The sequence below is a fragment of the Teleopsis dalmanni genome, chromosome 2 (genome assembly GCF_002237135.1).
Source record: "Teleopsis dalmanni isolate 2A chromosome 2, ASM223713v2, whole genome shotgun sequence".
Lineage (NCBI taxonomy): Eukaryota > Metazoa > Arthropoda > Insecta > Diptera > Diopsidae > Teleopsis > Teleopsis dalmanni.
Window position 1 is genome coordinate 60,524,512 of NC_051847.1, and position 11,516 is coordinate 60,536,027.

Genomic DNA, 11,516 nt, shown 5'->3' on the forward strand with positions numbered 1-11,516 from the left:
AGACTCTCCCTAAGCCTTAATAGCTTGCGTGAATTATTTTACCACATCTACTTTATTCTCCAGACCTAGTATCTTATATTTATAATTTGTTCTAATCTCTATAAAATTTTGTAGACGGTAAGACATTTTCTTCAAATAAGAAGGTCAAAAAAGACCACCGAAAAACAAACGTTTTATAAGCATGATCTAGTTACTGCTATAAAAAAAGTTAAAGATATTTCACCAGAATGGACAATATATAGTTCAATAAAATAATTATATATTATAGAGAAATCGTCTTAAAATAAACAATTTCACGACGTTACTTTCCGAATAATTCAAATCTGATCTTAACTTTATTTTCTGAATGCTTATTTAAATCTAAAGATTACAGAAATTTAAAAACTGTACTGTTATAACACTATTTTTTTGTAGAGATTCGGTTATTATATTAAAATAAAAAAATAATAAAAACTAATAAAAAATAAATAAATAATAAAATAAAATAGAATAATAGAAGATTAACATGGTAGAGTTATGACTTTTCTAAATAATAAATAAATAATACGACAAGTGAGTTCTAAGAACGTGCAGGTTTCTATTGTATGAATGTGATGTAGATATAACTTTAGGTAAATTTTGCGATATTAATAAATATGAATCAAAATATAGAGAATTGAACAATGGGCAATATATTTGAAAACAGAGAGAATCTTAAATTCTCTAAGCACAAATAATAAGAATTTTGTATTTGTACATATATTATGAGCACGCAAATTTACTGGAATATAATCGGGGACGTTGAAAACCAATTCCGGTTTCATTCCGGTCACAATTTCTCTAGTGGGTAGAATAAGGTCGAACTAGAACCACCCAGAAGCATTTATAAAAGCGAGAGTCTGGCCAATGCTAATACTAGAGATATCGCTGAGAGTGTTAAAGAAGAAGGTCCAGACACAACAGTTGTTCTAGGGTCCTTTCTTCGAGAATTGGTAAATTGCGTTGCAGAAGATACCACGGTGTAAGCCGAGTCTATCTTCACAGCATTCTCTAAACTTGTGTCCTGTAAGGACATATATTGACTTAAATACCACTCAAAGAATCTGCATTTGGAATAGATAGGCCATGTACGCTTAGAATGCCTGAGAACCCAAACTAAAAGTGTCTTGAACTACTCATTTAGTGAGTTAATAAATTTTCTACATTCTTTCAGATTAGTTCGGGATGAAATATAGACCGCTAATCAAGCTTTAATAGCTGCCTGACTGTCAGTAAGAATATAGACTTCCTTTACGTGAAAGTGCATTTTCAAAGTAAGAGCACATGCTCTAAGGATGGCGAAGATTTCTGCCTGAAATATTGAGGTTGAATCGGAGAGATGGTAGGATTTATTAATCCTTAGGTCTGTGGAAAAGATTTCGGCTCCAATGCTGTAATCTTATATTTTATAAAATAGTTTTGTTCTAATGTTAAATAGAACACATAAACTAATGAATATTTTATATATATATAATAACTTTGTAATATTAAAAATATGAGAGAACTTAACAAAAAGAAGATAATACAGTATTTTATTTATATATCTTCAATACATTGTATTTATTTTCTGTTTGCTTAAAAATATAAATTACCTCCTCCACCGGTTATGATGATCCAACGATCGGTGGCAATGGCAATTATCCAGATTATCAGAGATAATGCCATTAGCACGCTACAGCCTAACAGTACACGTCGTTGGAACATGTAGGCTGCCATCAGTGGTTTTCTGGCTTCATCGTGTCCAAGCGTTGACGTTGAAGCATCACGCTTTACACTCTTCACACTCATTTTTTTCATTTTTAATTTTTATCGCCTGCACAAATCGCTTTCGCGGGGACAACTAAAATTTCAGAGTTATCGTCCATACGTTTTTCACAAAGCCACACGGGGAATTTCCGTAGCTAAAAATACTGAAATTGTCATAATAAAAATTAAAATTCTTGCCTTTAATAAAATCTTTTTATTATAGTTTAGAATTTTCGCTTTTATTTCAATTTTAATGCACTTATCATTTATATTTCGGAAATTCATTTAGAAATTATTACGTTTTTCAAAAATAATATTTTGACACACTTTATCTCAAAGTGAATTTTACATTTCTTTGTAACATTATTGCTTTATTAAATTATTTTTAAGATTATTTCTTTGTTGAAAATAAAATTATGTGAAAAAAAAAATTTTAATTCTAAATAAACACTCAATAAATTTTATTTTATTTATATAATTTATTAATATTGTAACTATTTAACAAAAATTGGATTAATTTTTGTAATTTTCTAATTTAATACAAATTTTATTTTTAGACCTATAAGCTGAAAATTAAGTATTTATTGTATATCATTTACACTTAATGAATTTCATTATGTGTAAATTATGCACAAATATTTATTTATATATTTTTGTCTAAATTTATTTTTTTTTATATTAATTTTATTAATTTTTGTTCTTGAATTAATTTTGTTTTTTTTTAGCTATTAATTGGAAGGATTTTGAACTTGTTTTTTGTGATTAAACATGATTTATTATTGTTAATTATTATAATTTATATATTTGATATTTAATATATATTCTTGTTTAAAAACAAAAAGGTTTTTCATTGCTTTGTTTTTGTTGCTGATATTTTTTTTTTTACAAAAATATAAATCATTTATTAATTTCTTTTCATTATACTCATAATAAGTTTGCGGTTTGGGTTAAGAAAAACAAAGAAAAATGTATGAAGCAATTTGTTAATGACAAAAATATGTTTATAGAGTAAATAAATAATCATTTGTCAACAATTTGATTTCCAGAAAAATGGCTAATTTTCAGTTAAATAAAAACAAAGAAAATTTTCCGTATAATTTAAAATTAATGTGCACACATTTTTTTGAGTCTTATTAACTGCAAATATATGGAAAAATTTTCGTCTATAATGTATTTTTTGTTTTTGTATTTATTGTATATTTCTCATATATAATATGTCTGTTTACTTTTATGAACTATAGAACTCACAGTTCTTCTTATATATTGACATTTTTGACATATATTTGTTATTTCTTTCATGGTCGATCTTATATGTGATTTACGAGACTTGACAGTCTGAAACACACAGAAGAATTCACAATTGGGAAATATCTTAAAAGCATTTTACTTTAGATTTTGAAATAATATTGAAAATGTGTAGCGCATTTTGAATATATAAATATGTTTATTTATTTAGATATATAAACATTCTTTTTGTTTAAGAATTTTTATTTTTGTGTTATGGTTTTGTTAATGTCACAGTTAGTTTATTTGATATATGTTTGCTAGCTACAATTGAGAAAAGGTGTATTAGTTCCTTTTAAAGTTGTAGATCACACCTTTTATAGTGAATATTATACTGAATATTATTATTATTATTAGCATTAGTATTATTATTAAAAGAATAGATCGTGCACTGCGATCTAAAAGATCTATTGTGCCCCTTAGTCGGATTAGAGTGTATCTCCAAGTCCGATTTCTTTAATGAAAGACAGTATAAAGCCTATCTTTCCTAGTCTTGAATCTTTATGATCCATGAAATACCCTCCTAGATGTTTTTTCCGCTTGTGCATCAGTGTTCTTGTTATAATATTTTTTTTTTAATATTTATATCGTATAATTGAATTTAATAGTAATAAAATTTATTTATTATTTTTGATAAATAATTAATAGATCAATCCACAGCTCCGGCAGACGGCTAAAACGTTTCAAAATTCTTTCTAATACAATAAATTTATAATGAAATAAACTGAAGCCAAAATAGTACTAATATTCAATAATTTCGCGAAGCGTCATCTACTCATTAATATTAGAACTTAAATTTAGACACCATTTTAATACTTCTTTCATAAGATTGAAAAAATTTTATTTTGATCTGTCAACCCATTCTTTGTTTGCTTTCATTTTAAAATTAACGTTTCATTCCATTTTTTAACAATGGAAAATTTTGAACAACGTACAGTAACAAACCTCTTAGTTAAAAGCTCAAAGAAGTTCATTGAAGTTCATACCAAAAAGATAAATTGGTGAATCAATCTGATATATAAATACATTGGTTTACTTAAAAATGCCGTACCAATCAAAAGTATCCTGAAAGACTCTCAAGTATCCTAAGTATCCTAAAGATACTTTGAAGAAAATGTTTCAGTTTTTCGTTTCACCAGAACGTACTTGATGAAAATGGATCCAAAAAATGCCAAATTTATTGCAATGACCCGGACCGCGACTGAGTTATACCTCAGCAAAATTAAATGACGAATCCGTGTCGTTACAATTGGCACCCGAGCAGGGACTAGTGTTCGAGAGTAGTCCAATTAGAAAGAAAAAGAATTACTATGGACCTGATTAGACAAATCACAGTGGTCAATGCTAGAATGAAAAATCAAGACCCAGAGGATAAAATTTTAACGATTATCGCAACAAGGAACAATGTCGGTGGGATCAAAAGGAATCATATGTAAGTTCAATAAATCCTCCAGTGCTTTGCTACCTTCAGATGGTTGAAGAGATACAGAAGTAGTCCTGTAAATATGATGGTGGTAAGGATCCATTGGGTTTTATTGATCACATAGAGGAACTGGCAGAGATGTGCTGTAACGATGTAAATCTAATTCTCAACATGATGCCTATACTTTTTAAAAACAAAGCATCAAAATGGTACGGAAACAATCATAAACCTTGGCTCCTCTGGTCAAGCTTCAAGAGTTATGAGTGTTTTTTAATTAATTTGCAAATAACTTTAAGGTTCCATTTCGAATATACTGGAGAGCGGAGGAGTACAATAAATTTTTTAAATAATATCCTTTTACTCTTCCATTTACTCTATTCAAAAGTAGTGGTTTGAAAATCTTTAGACATACAATATATGGATTTGTGAAATTTTTTTGAGGACATTCGTAAAATGTTGACAAAAAGAGATCCTTTCGAGTTTGGGATTGGGTAGTTACACAAGATTTGAAGACAATCCATATGAAAATCATATATAAACTAAGATAACACAAGAGGTTGTCATAAAAATTTGATATAGGGTTTTGGAAGTGCTTCAATTGATTGAGAGAATTTTTATAAAACAAAAAATTCTGGATATTTTATTAGCATAATTTATATCAAGTTTGGGTTTCTAAAATCTCTATTTATTGCAATAGTTACTGCGAATAATATCGCTAATAATGCAAAAAAAAAAGATTTGAATGCCACATTATCAAGAACATCTGATGAGATTAGAAAAGAATAAACAGGATTTTATGAGCCGTTTCATTAGAGTGGATGAGGCTTCGATCACCCGCAGACATCTTAATTCAAATAGAACATAGAAGTGGTGTAAACCCGACTCTTCGGCTACAAGGGGATTTCGTGTCCAAAAATCAGTCATTAAAATTATATTTTGGAATGCCGGTATATCCTTAAAATATGAAATCTTTATTAATTTTATAACTAAAAATATATTTTTTTAAATTTCGTTCCACACAACGATTGAATAACCTAGTAGCTATTCGAAAAATGCATATTGTGTAGCCAAAAGTAAATGACGGCAAATACTTAAATAGGTGCTATTATAGTTCTTAAAAAACTAAAATTTTCCAAATATTATATGTAGATATATTTTAATCTAAATTTATTTGTTTTTGTCGTATATTCTCAAAACATGTAGCGCACCAACTAATTATGTATATTTCCGTAGGCTGAATAGTTCAGCCGTGTGTTCATTTAACATATTTTATTGGTTTAATATAAGCGCCAATATATCAAAACTGAAAAATTTCTCTAAATCCACGTGTATTCATCCATAACTTATAGTAGTAGTGGATTTTCTAATGTGCAGAGTACACACGAACTTGCGAAACAGATTTATGGCAGTATCGGATATGTTTCAATAGCGCATGGCTCTGATATATGTATGGTAAAAAAATTTTATGTATGGCAAATTTGTTAGATTTTGTGATTCAAAATTTAGAATCGTCTTCGGTTCGCGTATAATATAAATATTTAAAATTTATTGACAGGATTTTTTAATATTGCTTTAAGTTTAAAAAAATATTTAATCCTAAATTAATAGTCTATTTTTCATTGTCCATATAACATTTATCATAAAAATGTTTAAGTGAAATTTAAATATTTTGATTTTTTTATGTGATTAACACAACATTTAAAAACATATTTATGTGCTTATTGAATCATTTGTGGTGTTCATTATGTGTGTAGAATGTCTACATGTTGTAAAAATGTTATGTGACAGCCCACAACTATTGTAAATCTTAAAATTATTTTTGTGTTTCCCCCAATTAAGTTTTGACAGCACTCTCCCCCAAAAGGTTTCGGCATCACATCTCTTAAATCAGTTAAATAAAATTAATATATTTTAAGTTTTCAAAGAGCACGTGAAAATATAACTGCAGATAACTTTGTTGATCCATTGTGTATAGAAAGAAACTTTTGAAGAATCCTCTTTATAATCTCTGAAAGATTTTTTTACTGAAGTAGCGATAAGTTTACTTTTATATGTGGTTTGTAAAAGTCTTTATTTTAGTAAAGAAATTTTGAAGTTATCAAGAAAACATGACTGGTATCCATACCATTCAGAAGCGACGATATTTTATATAATATACACTGTTAAATTCTCCCTAATATGGCTTATAATTTAGATTTTCTATCGACTTCAGATAATACAAGCAGTTATGTTGAGTATCTTCAAGATATAACCGTATATCAGAAATTTGATAAATCTGATTAGTATCTGCATCAGTACGTCGAATTTATATTAACAGATATTGGATTAACTAGAGACTTAAAGCGAAAAAATTATTTTGTTTTTATTTTTACTTAATATGCTTACAGCAGTTACCATTGAACACAGAGCATGATTTTAATTCCCCTGCAATATGTATTTCGCAAGGAATTTTAGTAAATTCTTGAGAATTACCAATAAAAAATAGAAACGTCATATGTCACTGTTAGCCGCTGTTTGCGTAATCTATATAAAAAATTGCATACACTATATAATTGCATATGGTCTATATAATATGTTAACAATTCTAAACGTCGATATCTTAAGAGGTAAACTATATCAACACATATCGTATTGGAAAAAGTTGCTCGAAATAGCTGTATCTACCAAAATCCGTTGTCAAATTGGCGGGCCTAAAAAATCGGAATGCTCCACTTATTTGTTTGTAACTCTGGGATTAATGTAACCATCGTTTGTGTAATAATATGAAAATGATATATACTACTCCACACCTGATGACATGTGTAGTTTTTATTAATGTAATCAATACAAAAAGTAAACTATATTGAAATAGCTAACTTTACCAAAATCCGTTGTCAAATTTGAGTGTATGGGAGCTAAATACTGTCTTAGTAAACCCGCACATGTCTTAATTAACATCTATCAAGTACAATTTAACAATAGTTATAAATTAACACATAGTTAGGATTGTACCATTCATATCCAACAAAAGACATTTACAAAAAAAAATGATTCGTGTGCTCAGAAATACGGAATGTGATATAATTCTAAAACTGGCGCAATCGTCATCTTTTCAGTTAGTGACAGTTGTTATACGAAAGATTGATCTTGTATGATCGTATTGCTTTGCAACACTGGAAGCTAATATTTCTATCGTCTATCAATTTAATATATATGCAACGATTAACTAAAACCTTAAATGTATAATAAATTTAATTCTCTACCTAATACAGCCAACTCTATATATTTGAAAACCACTTTTATATATAACACTGTATTACTACCATCTTTTTCTTTATTAGTGGGTTAAACTTTTGTTGAGAGAAGTGGGTTGATAAATTATTGAGTTAAGAAAACTAATATAATTAAAATAATGTCTTGCTATTTTACTCATTTATATTGCGAATGCATTCTAATAGGAAATATGCATTATATTGTATATAAATGTAATCAGCTGTATAATCCAATTTATATGCAAGTTATATTCAAGCGTTGCAATATATTTTTATAAAAAAAATATTTATATATCTTATATATATGAATATGTATTTAATAATTGCAATTATTTTGTATATTATGAGGAAGACTGTTCCTATTAGCTATTTATTTTTAATTAGTATTTTGTACATAAAAAAAAAATTATAATAAAAGTTGGAAATACTAAACTAAACCTTTAACATTATTATTTCACAAAGAAATACGTGTAAGCAATTTTAATAATTTATATGCTCAGATAATCATATAAAATTTTCTGCATTCATTGCAATTTTTATAGATAATAAAATTTAAATTTACTGCATTGAAGTGTTGAATGTTTTGTAAACTAAGAAAATGTATATAATTCTAAAGAAAATCTGTGCGGATGATTTTATAGAAAATAATTATTTTTTAAAAATTTTTGAATTAATAACAAAGATAATGGTTCAACGTTATGATTATATTCCCTTAACTCTTACTAGAGCATGTGGCTGGAGTGTAATTTAATTTCATTAAAATAAAGATATTTTTATTAACGTATTTAATAATGTGTTATATACTATTATTTTTATATTTCACTATAATTTCTATTTTATTTATTTATTAAGTTAATTTATTAAGTTGATTATAGTGACATATAAAAATAATAGTATATAACACATTATTAAATAAGTTAATAAATATGTCTTTATATTTATTAACGTATTTAATAATATGTTATATACTATTATTTTTATATTTCACTGTAATTTCTTTTCTATTTAATTATTAAGTTAATAAAGACATATTTATTAACTTTAATAATGTGTTATATAGTATTATTTTTATATTTCACTATAATTTTTTTTTATTTACCTATTAAGTTTATAAAGATATATTTATTAACTTATTAACTAATATATTAGATATTATTATTTTCATATTTTATTTTAATTTCTTTTTTATTTATTTATTTATTCCAGATATTTAATACTTATTTTTTATTAACGATATTCACTGTCTACTAAATTAATAATATCGATCCATCATAAAAGTTTTGAAAACTTTTTATTACTTTTTTGAAATATTTTTATTTTATTTATATATTTTAGAGCAAAATAATGATCCACAATTAGAAGAACTAACAGGCACTATAAATAATAAATTTGACATAAAATCGTAAATTATATAAATAAATCATTTTTGGTATTTATTCGTATATATTTTGTACATAAATTCTGCAGTTGCAGTTAATCAGTATATGTTAGAACTGTATATATATATATATGTTGAACATTTCTATATATTATGTATTTAAACATTTCTATGTATTATATATTTAAGCATTTTTATATATTATATTTAATAATATATATAAAAAAATTGTCAAAATATTTTTTCCTTACATTGATTTTAATATGCAAAGTAAAAATTATTAAAATATTTTGTATATAACGTTGAGTATTTCTTATTATTTTCACTTTTTTTATGACATTAGGTATTATCTATAAACATTTAGTGTAAAATATTATTATAATACATTTTCACATTCGAAGTCGTACCGAAAAATTCTTTAGGTTTGCTTAAAATAGTGTCAAGCAAAATTTAAATAAATAAAGAAATAACTTATTGTTTAATTTTTAAATTTCACTGCACGGCACACACGCACACACACATACACTTAGCCGACGTTAGGTGCTATACATATTCCGCCAGATTGCTTCTTAGACCAAGTCAATCAGTCACTTACTCGGTGCGCGACCAATTTAAACTGAAAGGTTGCTATCAACAACATAGCCATCAAGCAAATGTTGAGCATGGCATCCTCCCATCAGGGTCCGGTACTGTAGTATGAAAATCTAAATTGAAACGAAGAGATATCAGCACCATATGATTAGTCTCTTTCACTATAGTTTAAAAGAAATCTTGAAGAAATTCTTTGTTTTGATTCTCTCGGGAAGCGCTATATAAACAAAAGAAAAAAATTTAAAAAGAATAAAGGCGGGTATCTGCAGCCACTGTACATTTACAAAATGTTAAAAAAAACCTATTTTTTGATATATGTTTGTTTGTTGATATCAATGTAGAGAAGTATAATTAAGTAAATATTATTGTAAGGCACAACAACAAAATAGCATATTTAAAGGGACGGATTCTCAGTAGTTCACTTCATTCACAAGTGCGATGATTTTTAATGTTCAGTTGGAAAGTCGAGCAATTTTGTTCTGCAGCAGCAGGCAGGTTAAGTTTTTTTCTTCGGACGACTTTATTTTCTTATTTTACTTAGCAAAAAGTTTGTTTATTTGATGCGTGAAAATATTTATTATTTAGCCAAGTATTCCCTCTTTGTGCTTAATTACTAGATTTTAATGATTAAATGTTCTATGGGCGATGTAGTCGGTATGTGTACAGTCCGACGTCATTGTTTCATATATTTGCTTTTTCTAAAATTTTTGTGTTAGATATTTTAAAACAATGAACTAATTATTAATTAGTGTTAACAATTTGCACTTGAATGCCAATCTGAATTCTTAATAATAAATCTTAAATAGATAGTATCAGGAAATAGTCATATTTAATATTCTGTCTAATCTGTAACTTTAAGTGAAAATGTGGGTATTTTTATATAACAGGAAACAAACATTTTTATAATATGTTACAATATAAATAAAATCTGACTGACATCTATGTTGTATAGACAGTCATATGACGAACGGTCATTAAAATTTCACGCTCTTATGTCGTATCATAAATAGTCATATCACAATTAACAATTAACAATGTGATATTTTTTGTTGTGCCGAAATTTAAAACATAATTTAAAAGTTAGACGGATTCGAATAGCAAAGAAAGGACAAAGACAAAAATTTTTTATTTTTAATTTATTGAAATTTGGCTGACCATACAACGCTGTTTCGAGTATTGCCAAGTACTCTTCATCAGTGGTCTTTGCAAATAATCGAATTTTATTTAATTAGTTTATAGTTCGTATATAATTTATTCGGACTGCAAGTGCCAGGCTTGGAACTCGTGCCTGTTAAATTAGAAGCGATGACTAATCGTGTTTATCCACAAATAGCCAAGGCTGCACAAACTTTCAATGCTCAAATTCCAGGTTTTGTCACTTATTATTATTTAATTAGTGACACCAACCAAAGCACTTGCCGGGCTTTAAATTAGATCGAGCGTTTAAACTAGAGCTTTATTTGGAAACACAAGTTCAACGAATTGAAAGTTAATCTTTGAGTTTGCCTATTTTTGTTTCAAAGCTATTCTTTTGAAAAGTCTTTCATCTAAGTTAAGGACACTTAAAAGCATATAACTAACACGTTCTTTGCTGAAAACGATGTTAATATATATAAATAAAAAATTTTTTGTATTTAAAAAAACAGATGGCAGTTGAGTTTGGGATGTGAACTCGATTTAGAGCCAAAGAATCGGACTCACACCACTCTTTAGCCACTCTCTCTCTTTAACCACTCTTTTTATATAGGTCTAGCACCATTAACCTTAAACACAATAAAAGACTAAAGAGTGGTGTGAGACTGATTCTTTGGCTCTAAAGCCGAGT